The 11,919-nt window shown below is 45.5% G+C and overlaps 2 protein-coding genes across 4 annotated transcripts in view; one reads left to right on the top strand and one right to left on the bottom strand.

Moving 5' to 3' along the window:
• The window catches only part of SNRK (SNF related kinase), a 189,713-nt gene extending 178,604 nt beyond the window's left edge, over window positions 1-11,109 (top strand). The window contains exons 23-27 of the mRNA XM_067753883.1: window positions 134-299; window positions 638-1,764; window positions 1,859-1,957; window positions 2,283-2,395; window positions 3,745-11,109. The gene's annotated coding sequence lies outside the window, so the exon portion shown is untranslated. The remainder of the gene's footprint in view (window positions 1-133; window positions 300-637; window positions 1,765-1,858; window positions 1,958-2,282; window positions 2,396-3,744) is intronic.
• Window positions 1-11,919, bottom strand: part of ANO10 (anoctamin 10) — a 223,956-nt gene that overhangs the window by 1,556 nt on the left and 210,481 nt on the right. The gene's annotated exons all lie outside the window — the stretch shown is intronic.

Below are 11,919 nucleotides of genomic sequence, written 5' to 3'. Positions count from 1 at the left end.
GCGGAGGGGGGAGCCCCTTGGCGTCAGGCCAGAGCATCCCGCAGACCTTGCGAGGCCGAGGGCAGCCATCTGACGAGCCCTCTGCCCTGAATGACCCAGTAACCTAGCTTCTCGAAGATGCCTCTTCTTTCAGGTCCCAGGCTGGGGGCTTGGCCCAGGCCGGGGAAGAGACTCAGAACCCACTGGGCTTGGACGACTGCCCACCTGCAGTGCCTGCCCTGTTGAGGGCAGCTCCTAAGGGTAGCGGTTCCTGGATGTCACGGGCTCGTCTACACTTAACTGTGCCGCTGGAAGCAAAGGTAGGAACCGGGGCAGGGACCACCCCCCCCCCCCGCCCTCGCCCCCTGCTCCTCATGCCTCAGGCAGTCTACACAGGAGCTCCTGTCTCCACTCGTGCCCTTTCCTCGCCTGTCCTGGAGCAAGGCTACTTCTGAAGCTGAAGAGTGACAGGCCCCCAGGCCTCTGGGTCGAGCCAACCCCACTCCACCCACCACCCACCCCCCCGCCGTCCCATGGCTGGGTCCCTCAGGGCTCGATCTGCCTCACAGAGCTCTGTGATCCCCAAAGGCAACATGGCCCGTGGGGGGCGGGAAGGCTTATTATGCCCCCATGACCTCTACCTGGCCTTCCTCAGCAGTGCCGAGGCCCTGGGAAGTGGCAGGGAGCAGGACCAGAACTTAAGACCTGTAGCTAAAGCCCCAAGAAGAAACCCAGCAGCCGAGAGGAAACACACTGCAACGGCCCGCCTGCCTGAGGTGAAGAGTTCAACTGGATTTGAGGCCAGTGAGCGGCGCGGCAACCTTTCCTGCACAAATGGGGCAGGCCTGCTCGGCTCCTGCCTGAAAGATGGGGTCAGATGCCATCTGGCCTCGAGACAGCTTCTCCTGGGTCAACCGGCCGCTGCCCACTGCTCTTGGTCTGGATCCCCTCAGTGTGTGGTCATGTAACTTGTAATGCAACTGCCCCCTGCCCCAGCGAAGCTTTCCACATCCTCGCCTACTGGTGAAATGGTGGGCATTGGCAGAACTAACTCCAGAAGCACGAAATTGCTGCTCTGAAGGAACCCTGGTGATCATTTGGTCCTGTGGTCACTTAAGGGTCCTGAGACCTTGTTAAATGCAGACTCTTTGTACCTCCCCGAGATGCTAAGATGCCGTCATGCTGGCTTGTAGAGGGACCCACGACTCTCTGAACTTTCAGCAAGCCCTCGAAGTTTCTCCGTGGACAAACCCAGGGCGGGGAGTCACTGGTTTGCTGTCTGCCATCCTTCACCAGCACGCAAGCCGGCGTCGCGGGCCATGCTGGGCAGATCCAGGCCACCGTGTGTGCTCTGGCGGGGAGGCGCCGTCCCCTCAGGGCCTCACGCTGCCTCCTGCAGCTCAGCTCTTTGGCGTCTTCTCTTTAGCTGCCCCGCCTGGAGGGTGGGGTGAAAAAACTGGCTTCTTTGGGGATTCTTCAATCAAAACCTCATTAAAAATACAAGCAGGATAAAAGTCCTGACTTCTTCCCCATAAAAAGCACCAGAATGAAGAGAGAACGAAATTTTCCTCAACTCATGCTTCATTAAAACACTCACGCTCCAAATTACTCTGTAAAAAGCACAGACTGATTTCTGGCATCATTATTAGCAATGATTATACAGGTGGACCTCGTTCACTGTGCTTCACAGAAATTGAGTTTTTTACAAATTGAAGGTTTGTGGCAATCCTGTGTTGAGCAATTCTGTTGGTGCCATTTTTCAAACAGCATTAGTTTCTAACTAAGGTATGTACACTGTTTTTATAGACATAATGCTGTGTAAGCATAACTTTCATATAAGTTGGAAAACCAAAAATTCACGTGACTCGCTTTATTGCAGTGGCCTGGAACCAAGCCCAGGGTATCTCGGAGGTCTGCCTGCAACAGGAACCGAATCACTACGCGTGCTGGCCAGACATGCAGCTTAACCTGAGAAACGGTGAGTAACCAGATCCCTTCTTCCCTGTGGAGAAGTACAGAAGTGTGTTCTGAGACCTGCAGTCCTCAGACGGGGCTTCATCCTCCCGGGCTCGCAGCAGAGACTCTGCCTCGCTGAGCCCATAACCAGTTTTGGGATCCTTCTACTCACATCGCTCAGGAAATCAGTTGATTACAGTATTGCGCAATTTTCAATCTGTTAGCAGCTATTCCATTACTCCTTCCCCCAAAGCAACAACCACCTGCCCAGAAGGACTCTATCTGGGCAGGTCTTGGCTGGGGACAGGCCAAACCTGTGCATTCATCTCTGCCTGTTTGTTTGCTAGAGGCCTCCAGTCTCTGTGAGTGTGGAGCTGAGTGGCTGGAGCCAGGCTCAGGGCCTCTGCGGCCAGGCTGTCTCATCCCACGACAGCAGCTCAAACATGAACTGGGTTCTCAGGTCAGTTCAGCTCAGCAACAGCACCTGGGGGACCAGGGTCCCTGAGTCCCGCCAGCCTCAGGTGCACAGTCCTGGTGACAGCACTGCCATCACCCATCCCTACTTCCCCTACCCCACTCCGTCCTGATTTAATGGGCTGGGGTGTGGCCTGGGGGTTAGCAAAGCTCCCCTGGATGATTCTATTGCACAGCTGGGGTAGAGCACCACTGCCTGGAAGGAAGCCCCGCCCACTGTGGGCGGGGCCAGCAGGAGAGGGCGCTTCCCTCGTGCACAGCTGTGCCCTCCCTCCCCATCCACCCCGGCAACCACAAGCATGTCTCCTCTATCCTGTCACTTGTTTGAGGTCATGTACTTAGAGTCAGGGCAGAATTAAGCAAGGGCCTGGCAATTCAGGTGAAAAGGGAAGTAGAGAACAGGCCTTTTGAAGTACCGCATTTTCACAAAAACAATTTTTGTCTGTTAGATCTAGAGGAAAGTTCCTCAAACAAGCAGCAGGCTGAACACATTCGGAAGTAACAGTTAAAAACTCCAGATCTGTCCTGGGCCTGGCGATGCCATCAGGCTCTGACAACCCCAAGCAGTGGGTGGAGGGGCAGCAAGGTGCAGGGACAGCACCAGCAGGGAGTTACATCCACCTCCTCTCCCTCTGGAGGGGTTGGTTCATTTTACCATTTGACAAAATGTAGAAGTGTGAGATTTGCTGACACCCAAACAGGCCAGCACTCTGAATCCCTCACCTCCCACCCCGGCCAACTTTTCTCCCAGTCGCCCCCATCTCAGGGACCACTACCAGCCGGCTACTCGGACCCAAACTGCAGACGTCACCCTGGATGACTCTCTGCCCCTCCCCATCGGGTCCTGTCGACTCCACCTGCCAAGCACACCCCATTCCTCCCAACTCCTACCTTAGGGCTGTCGCCCCTGCTGCACCGAAACCACCTCCCAAACTTTCCCACGCTTGTGCAAACGCAGCCCAAGCCATGTGTTAAAACGGGACCAGAACATGCCACTACAGGGGTTTCCCAAAGACTCGAGATGAAAACTCAAGCCTCCACTTTTCTCTCACAGCCCCGCTGCCTCCAGTCTAGCTCCTCCTTCCCGCAGGCTCATCACCATCTGCTTCGCCTGCCCTGCCACTGCGCTTTGCTCCTCAGCCTGTCTTCCCCCAGATAAGCCGTCCCAAATCACTTACCCCAGAGGAGTCTCCCGTCACCGTCACATCCCTTTATTTTAATTCCTGCACTCCACTCAGACCATCTGGTTTTTAATTGTCTATGTGAACTTTGTTTTTTTTTCTGCTTTAAACATTCTATCCCATCTAATAACTGGTCTCCTGACTCTGCACCCAGGGCCTGCAAAAGCTCCGGCACCAAGTTGGTGCTCCACAGATGCCTGTGGAGGAGCAACCAAGCCCAGCTCCAAGCCTACAGCAGCAGCCAGAGCTGACAGCTCAGCCGATAACCTCATCGAGAACAGCACAGACAGGTAAAGCCTCCCTTCTCGTGGGTGCATAAACGAGACACGTTCATGTTCTTGAAGTCAGCGTCACTTTCTGGACCATAAATGTGCCCGTCACGTGTATAGGGTCATAGGAAACACACCGTAACATGGGCTGTATGTCAGAAGTTTCAGGATTTTGGAGTTCCAGATGGTTCCCTGCCCTGACCTGGGTCCAGCCCCTCAGGATGTCACCCAGTGGAGACAGGAATCTCAGTCCCCCAAGCCCTCAGGGGTGGTTCTGGCGAAGGGAAGGTGGTATGCAGGTAGAGCTGGGTGGAGAGAAGATGACAGGGGAAAGTCAAGGGCCACCAGGAGAGTTGCCAGATCATCATCTTGGTCCCAGCTGGAAACCAAGACTCCTCCAAGAAGGTCCAAACCCAGCTCCCAGACCTGGTGGCCAGGCCCAGCTCACCCAACCAGTGAGATGCCAGTGTCCACGAGTTCATTAACTGCATGAGCTGATCCCGGGGAAGACAAATGTCAGTTCAACTTAAAGAAAATATCTACTTCTTAAATCATCTTTTGGGAGGAGGAGATCAAGGTGGCAGGGCAGAGGACGTGGAGCTCACCTCCCCCCACAAATACGTCAAAGATACATCTACAACTGGAACAGTTCTCACAGAACACCAACTGAAAGTGCTAAATGAAAAAGTGGAGGAAGCAGTCCCCATTAAAAGAAAAAGAGAAGTCGCCTGAAAGAACAGACAGTGAATACCAACTGAAAGCGGGCAGAAGATCTCATACAACTGAAGCTGTAAGAAAGATCCCCATGTAACCTGGTAAGACTAAAGGGAAAAAAGGAGGGGAATCAAGGTGGGACCTGTGCTCCTGGGAGGGAGCCATGAAAGAGGAATGGTTTCCTTACCCTGGGAACCTCCCTCGCCGGCTGGGAGCTCAGCCAGGACAGATAGGTAGCTGCAGGAGCCTGGGATTTGCCCAAGAGGAGTGTGCCCAGACTGGCTTGCTTACAAGCAGGATAGAGAGGAACCGACACTGACTGCTGCCACGTCACCACACTTCCCAGCCCAAGACACGCACTTACTGGTGTGCGCAGTGCCTGGGTGCTGAAACTCGGGCTTCAGCGGACAGACTCGAGGAGAGGACTTGGTTTGGCTATTTGGACATAGCCCGAAGGGCCTAAGATGTGGTCCAGGCCGCAAATGGGGGTGTGTGTGGGACAGAGCGTGGGTCCGTCATGGAAGCCTCATTCACACCATGCTCACAGCGGGCACAGCTTCCGGAGCTCCCACTTTGTGAGTGTGCACGTGACGAAGGCAGGCAGAGCTGACGCACGCGCTCTGGTGGTAGAGGGTAGGCTGATTTTGTGGGTGTGCACACCAGGTGATGGGTGGCGTCACAGAGTTGCCTGTCCCAGCAAACAGGTCCTGCAGAGGAACACCCAGCAACTCCTTTCCAGGGGGAGTGCTCCAGTCTCACCTACCTCACACTGCAGCTTAGAACCGGACCTGGGGGCTTTTACTCCAACAACTGGGGAGCAAACCCTACCCCCGACAGGGCTGTGACAACCAAAGAGGAAGCCCCGCCCAATATCCAGTGCAGGCTCTGGTCACCACAGCACCAAACACACCCCTTATCAAGGGGACAGTGGCCGGCACGCTCTGAGCAAAGTCATGGCAGGCATCCACACCAAATGTAGCCCTCGCATCAAAAATATTGGACTTACATCCTTACAAAGGATGCTCCCACATAAAAGCAGCCTTTCAAGACCACAGTACGTAACTGTTTCTCCTAAATTCTTAGCATAAGAGAAATGAAAGTAAAATGACAAAGCAGAGGAAGTACTCCCAATTAAAAGAAAAAAAGAAGTCCCCAAAAGAAAAAACAATGAAACAGACCTCTCCAGTCTACCAGACCGCTGAGTTCAAAAAGGAGGTAATAAAAATGCTAAAGGAATTAAGAAAGGCTGTCAGTAGAAACGGAGGTCACTGTAACAAGGAACTAGAAACCATAAAGAGACAATCAGAATCAGACAACTCAATTGCCAAGATAAAAACCGAGCTGAAGGCAATAAACAGCAAACGAAATAATGCAGAAGAACGAAGTGATCTGTAAGAATAACAGAAGTCACCCAATCAGAACAGCAGACAGAAAGACAAATGAAAAAAATGAAAGCAACATACGAGACATATAGGATAATATAAAGTGTGCCAATCTACACATAATAGGAATTCCAGAAGGCGAAGAAAGGGAAAAGTGGATCAAGATGTATTTGAAGAAATTATGGCTGAAAACTTTCCAAACCTAAAGAAGGAAACAGATATCCAGGGACAAGAAGCACAGAGAGTCCCACACCAAGACATATAATTAAAATGGCAAAAGTTAGAGAGGATTCTAAAGGCAGCAAGAGAAAAAGAGCCAGTTACAAGGGAACCCCCATAAGGCTATCAACTGATTTCTCTACAGAAACATTGCAGGCCAGAAGGGAGTGGCAAGCTCTATTCAAAGTCCTGAAAGGGAAAACTCTGCAACCTAGGATACTCTACCCAGCAAGATTATCATTTAGATTAAAAGAAGAGATAAAGAATTTCTCAATCAAAAACTAAAAGAATACAGCAATACTAACCCTATCCTAAAAGAAATATTGAAAGGTCTTCTTTAAATAGAAATGAAGCAAGAACCTATAAGAAAGGGGAAAATCACAATAGGAAAGGCAGATATATAAAAGGATTGAAGGTCAGTTAAATAAGCCAGTATATAGATTAAAATTTTTTTTTTTAAATTTTCTGAATGTGATTACAACTACAAGGAACAGCAAATGGATAAACATGAAGATGTAAAATGGACATCAAAATGTGGAGAAGGGTAGTAGGATAATGTACATCTTTTAGAGTGTAGAGCTTTCATGACTATCAGTCTAAAGCAAGTAGTTATAGCTATGGGTTACCATATTTGAAAACCAGGGTAACCACAAATTAAAAACATACAGTAACAGAAACATAGATCAATGGAACAAGATAGAAAGCCCAGAGATAAACCCAGCACCTATGGTCAACTAATCTATGAGAAAGGAGGCAAGGATATACAATGGAGAAAAGACAGTCTCTTCAATAAGTGGTGCTGGGAAAACTGGACAGATACATGTAAAAGAATGAAATTAGAACACTCCCTAACACCATACACACAAAAATAAACTCAAAATGGATTAGAGACCTAAATGTAAAGCCAGACACTATAAAACCCTTAGAGGAAAACATAGGAAGAACACTCTTTGACATAAATCACAGCAAGATCTTTTTTGATCCACCTTCTAGAGTAATGGAAATAAAAACAAAAATAAACAAATGGGACCTAATGAATTTTGCACAGCAAAGGAAACCATAAACAAGACAAAAAGACAGCCCTCAGAATGGGAGAAAATATTTGCAAATGAATCAATGGACAAAGGATTAATCTCCAAAATATATAAACAGCTCATGCAGCTCAGTATTAAAAACAACCCAATCCAAAAATGGGCAGAAGACCTAAATAGACATTTCTCCATAGAAGACATACAGATGGCCAAGAAGCACATAAAAAGCTGCTCAGCATCACTAATTATTAGAGAAATGCAAATCAGAACTACAATGAGGTATCACCGCACACCAGTGAGAATGGGCATCATCAGAAAATCTACAAACAACAAATGCTGGAGAGAGTGTGGAGAAAAGGGAACCCTCTTGCACTGTTGGTAGGAATGTAAATTGATACAGCCACTATGGAGAACAGTATGGAGGTTCCTTAAAAAACTAAAAATGAATTACCATATGATCCAGCCATCCCACTACTGGGCATATACCCAGAGAAAACCATAATTCAAAAAGACACATGCATCCCAATGTTCAATGCAGCACTATTTACAATAGCCAGTACAATAGCCAGGTCATGGAAGCAACCTAAATGCCCATCGACAGACAAATGGATAAAGAAGATGTGGTGCATATATACAATGGAATATTACTCAGCCATAAAAGGAACGAAATTGGGTCATTTGTTGAGACGTGGATGGATCCAGAGACTGTCATACAGAGTGAAGTAAGTCAGAAAGAGAAAAACAAATATCGTATATTAACGCATATATGTGGAACCTAGAAAAATGGTACAGATGAACCGGTTTGCAGGGCAGAAATTGAGACACAGATGTAGAGAACAAACATATGGACACCAAGCGGGGAAAGTGGCGGGGGGGTGGATGTGGGGGTGTGTTGAATTGGGCGATTGGGATTGACATGTATACACTGATGTATATAAAATTGATGACTAATAAGAACCTGCTGTATAAAAAAATTAAATTAAAAAATAAAAAAAAATACAATAGATTCACAAAAACCAATAAGAAAAGAACTCAAGTGTAATACAAAAGAAAATTATCAAACCACAAAAGGAAAAACAAAAAGAAGGAACAAAGAAGAAATACAAAATCAACTGGAAAACAAGGTTTAAAATGGCAATAAATACATACCTATCAATAAATTATCTTAAATGTCTATAAACTAAACACTCCAATCAAAAGACACAGAGTGACAGATTGGATAATAAAACAAGAACCTACAACATGCTGCCTACAAGAGATCCACATAGATTGAAGGGATGGAAAAAGGTATTTTGTGCAAATGGAAACAACAAGACAGCGAGGGTTGCAATACCTATATCAGACAAAATAAACTTTGAAACAAAGGCCATAAAGAAAGACAAAGAAGGACACTATAAAATGATGAAAGGATCAATACAAGAAGAGAATATTATACTTGTTGTAATATTCTTATTATTAATATTATATAATGCATCCAATATAGGAGCACATAAATACATTAAAACAAATACTAACAAACGTTAAAAGGAGAAATTGATGGGAACACAATAATAGTAGGAGATTTTAACACTCCACTGACATCAGTGGACAGATCTTCCAGGCTCAAAAAGGAAACAAAGACTCTAAATGACACAATAGAACAGTTAGACTTAATTAATATCTACAGGACCTCAGTCTAAAAAAACCAGAATACACATTGTTTTCAAGTGCACCTGGAACATTCTCTAGGATGGACTACATACTAGGGCACAAAACGAGCCTCAACAAATTTAAAAGGACAGAAATTATTTCAAGCATCTTCTCTGACTACAATGGCATGAAACTAGAAATCAACCAGAGAAAGAGAAATGAGAAAAAAATGACTACATGGAGACTAACCAACAAGCTACTAAAAAACCAATGGGTCAGTGATGAAATCAAAGAGAAAATTAAAAAATACCTTGAGACAAATGACAGTGAAAACACAACCATACAAAATCTATGGGATGCAGCAAAAACAATCCTAAGAGGGGAAGTTCATAGTGATACAGGCCTTCTTCAAAAAAACAAGAAAAATCTCAAATAGACAACCTAAAAGAATTAGAAAAAGAAGAAACAAAACCTAAAGTCAGCAGAAGGAAGGAAATAATAAAGATCAGAGAGGAAATAAAAGAGATAAAAAAAAATAGAAAAAAATCAATAAAAAACCAAGAGCTGTTTTTTTGAAAGGATAAACAAAATCAACAAACTCTGGCCACCAGGGATCATCAAGAAGAAAAGAGAAGACGAAAGGCTCACCACAAAGAAAAGAGAGGAACCAAATAAAACAAGAAATAAATGAAAGAGGAGAAATAAGAACTGATACCACAGAAATTCAAAAAACCATAAGAAATCATATGCCAACAAAACAGACAACCTAGAAGAAGTGGACAAGTTTCTTGAAACATGCAGTCGGCCAGAACTGAATCAAGAAACAGATAATTTGAACAGACTGATCGCTAGAAATGAAATAGAATTTGTAATTTAAAAAACACCCTGCAAACAGAAGTCCAGAACTGGATGGCTTCACTGGGGAATTCTACCAAACATACAAAGAACTCATACCTATTCTTCTCAAACTCTTCCAAAAGACTGAAGAGGTGGGAACACTCCCAAAGTCATTCTATGAAGCCACCATCACCCTGATGTCAAAACCAAAGATACTACCAAAAAAGAATATTACAGGCCAATATCTCTGATGAATATAGATGCAAAAATCCTCAGCAAAATATTAGCAAACAGAATCCGATGACACATAAGAAGGATCATATGCCATGATCAAGTTGGATTCATTCCAGGGTCACAAAGATGGTTCGAAACACAAATGGATCAATGTGATACACCACATCAACAAAAGAAAAGTAAAAAACCACATGATCATCAATAGATGCAGAAAAAGCATTTGATAAAATTCAACATCCATTCATGATAAAAAACTCACCAAAATGGGTACAGAGGGAACATATCTCAACATAATAAAAGCCATTTACAACAAATCCATAGCCAATATAATACTCAATGGTGAAAAGCTGAAAGGCTTCCTGCTAAATTCTGGAATGAGACAAGGACGTCCACTCTCATCACTTCTATTTGACATAGTATTGGAAGTCTTAATACAGTAATCAGATAAGAAAAAGAAATAAAATGGGAAGAGGTAAAATTGTCATTGTATGCAGGTGAAAGGATGCTCTTTATAGAAAAGGGAACCGTCCTATGCTGCTGGTGGGAATGTAAATTGGTACAGCCACTAGGGAAAACAATATGGAGGTTCCTTAAAAAACTAAAAATAGAAATGCCATATGATCCAGCAATCCCACTCCTGGGCATATATCTGGAGGAAACCATAGCTGGAAAAGATACATGCACCCCAATGTTCACAGCAGCACTATTCACAATAGCCAAGACATGGAGGCAACCTAAATGTCCATCAACAGATGAATGGATAAAGATGTGGTACATATATATAATGGAATACTACTCAGCCATAAAAAGAATGAAATAATGCCATCTGCAGCAACATGGATGGACCTGGAGATTATCATACTAAGTAAATCAGAATAGACATATACCATGTGATACCACTTACATGTAGAATCTAAAATATGACACAAATGAACTTATCTGTGAAACAGAAACAGACTCACAGACATAGAGAACAGACTGGTGGTTGCCAAGGGAGAGGGAAGGACTGGGAGTGTGGGATTAGCAGGTGTAAACTGTTATATGTAGGATGGGTAAACAACAAGGTCTACTGTATAGCACAGGGAACTATATTCAATACCTTGTAATAACCTATACTGAAAAAAGAATCTGAAGCTGTACACCTGAAACTAACACAATATTGTAAATCAACTGTAGTTTAATAAAGAAATTTTTTGAAACATCACCTTTTGAGCCTGTGTTCTCCGCATATTATTTGGGCTTCAGATTGAAATTCCCGAAAGTTAAAGGCACTTTAAAAGAAAACTTCGCAGATATTTTGAGAATGCAAATTACTTTCAGTTGAGAGTGAGGGGCCCTGCAGAAGCCAGAGGCTTGCTTCTCAACCACCCTCAGGTGTGCACTTGTGCTGACGCTGCTGGAGCAGAGAGGCTTGCGCATCTGATTTAGCTACAGCCAGTCAGGGCTGTTAAGATCATTACAGATCTGCCAGTGCTACAGGCCCAAAGGTGCACAGGTGGCTGCAAGGCACTAACAAAAGATGACAAAGCAAAACTGAGGAGAGGCTGACCCACCTCCCTGGGTTTGGGAAACATTATTAGGAGCAAAAAGCCCTCGTCAGAGCTGCTCATCACCGCTGTCCTTTCATACTCTACCAGTGGGTGCTAATATTTTCACCAAGTTATGGGCACCCTAACATGTGATCCTTCCCATTTATCCAAAATCCACATGAAATCACTAAGTGGTAAGTCTAACAACCCCCTCCCCTCCTTGGGCTCCCGGGCCTTAGCGTGGGGTGGACACACTCCCTACAGATTGCTTCCTGCAGGCTGTGGGGCTCAGGCAGCGTCCCCGAGTCCCTGTGCTCCATACACGTTCCTCTGTGCCAGCTGCATGGGAGTCTTGGTTACTGACCTCCCCCCTCCCCCCTCCCCATCTCCTGCACTTCTAACCAAGCTTGTATGTCAAAACCTTTTTCCTCTTGCTTTGTTGATATAACTTTTAATGTCTGTTACATTCTATTACCTGCATGTAA

The sequence above is a fragment of the Pseudorca crassidens genome, chromosome 10, assembly GCF_039906515.1.
Source record: "Pseudorca crassidens isolate mPseCra1 chromosome 10, mPseCra1.hap1, whole genome shotgun sequence".
Lineage (NCBI taxonomy): Eukaryota > Metazoa > Chordata > Mammalia > Artiodactyla > Delphinidae > Pseudorca > Pseudorca crassidens.
This window is presented reverse-complemented; position numbering and strand designations above follow the sequence as displayed.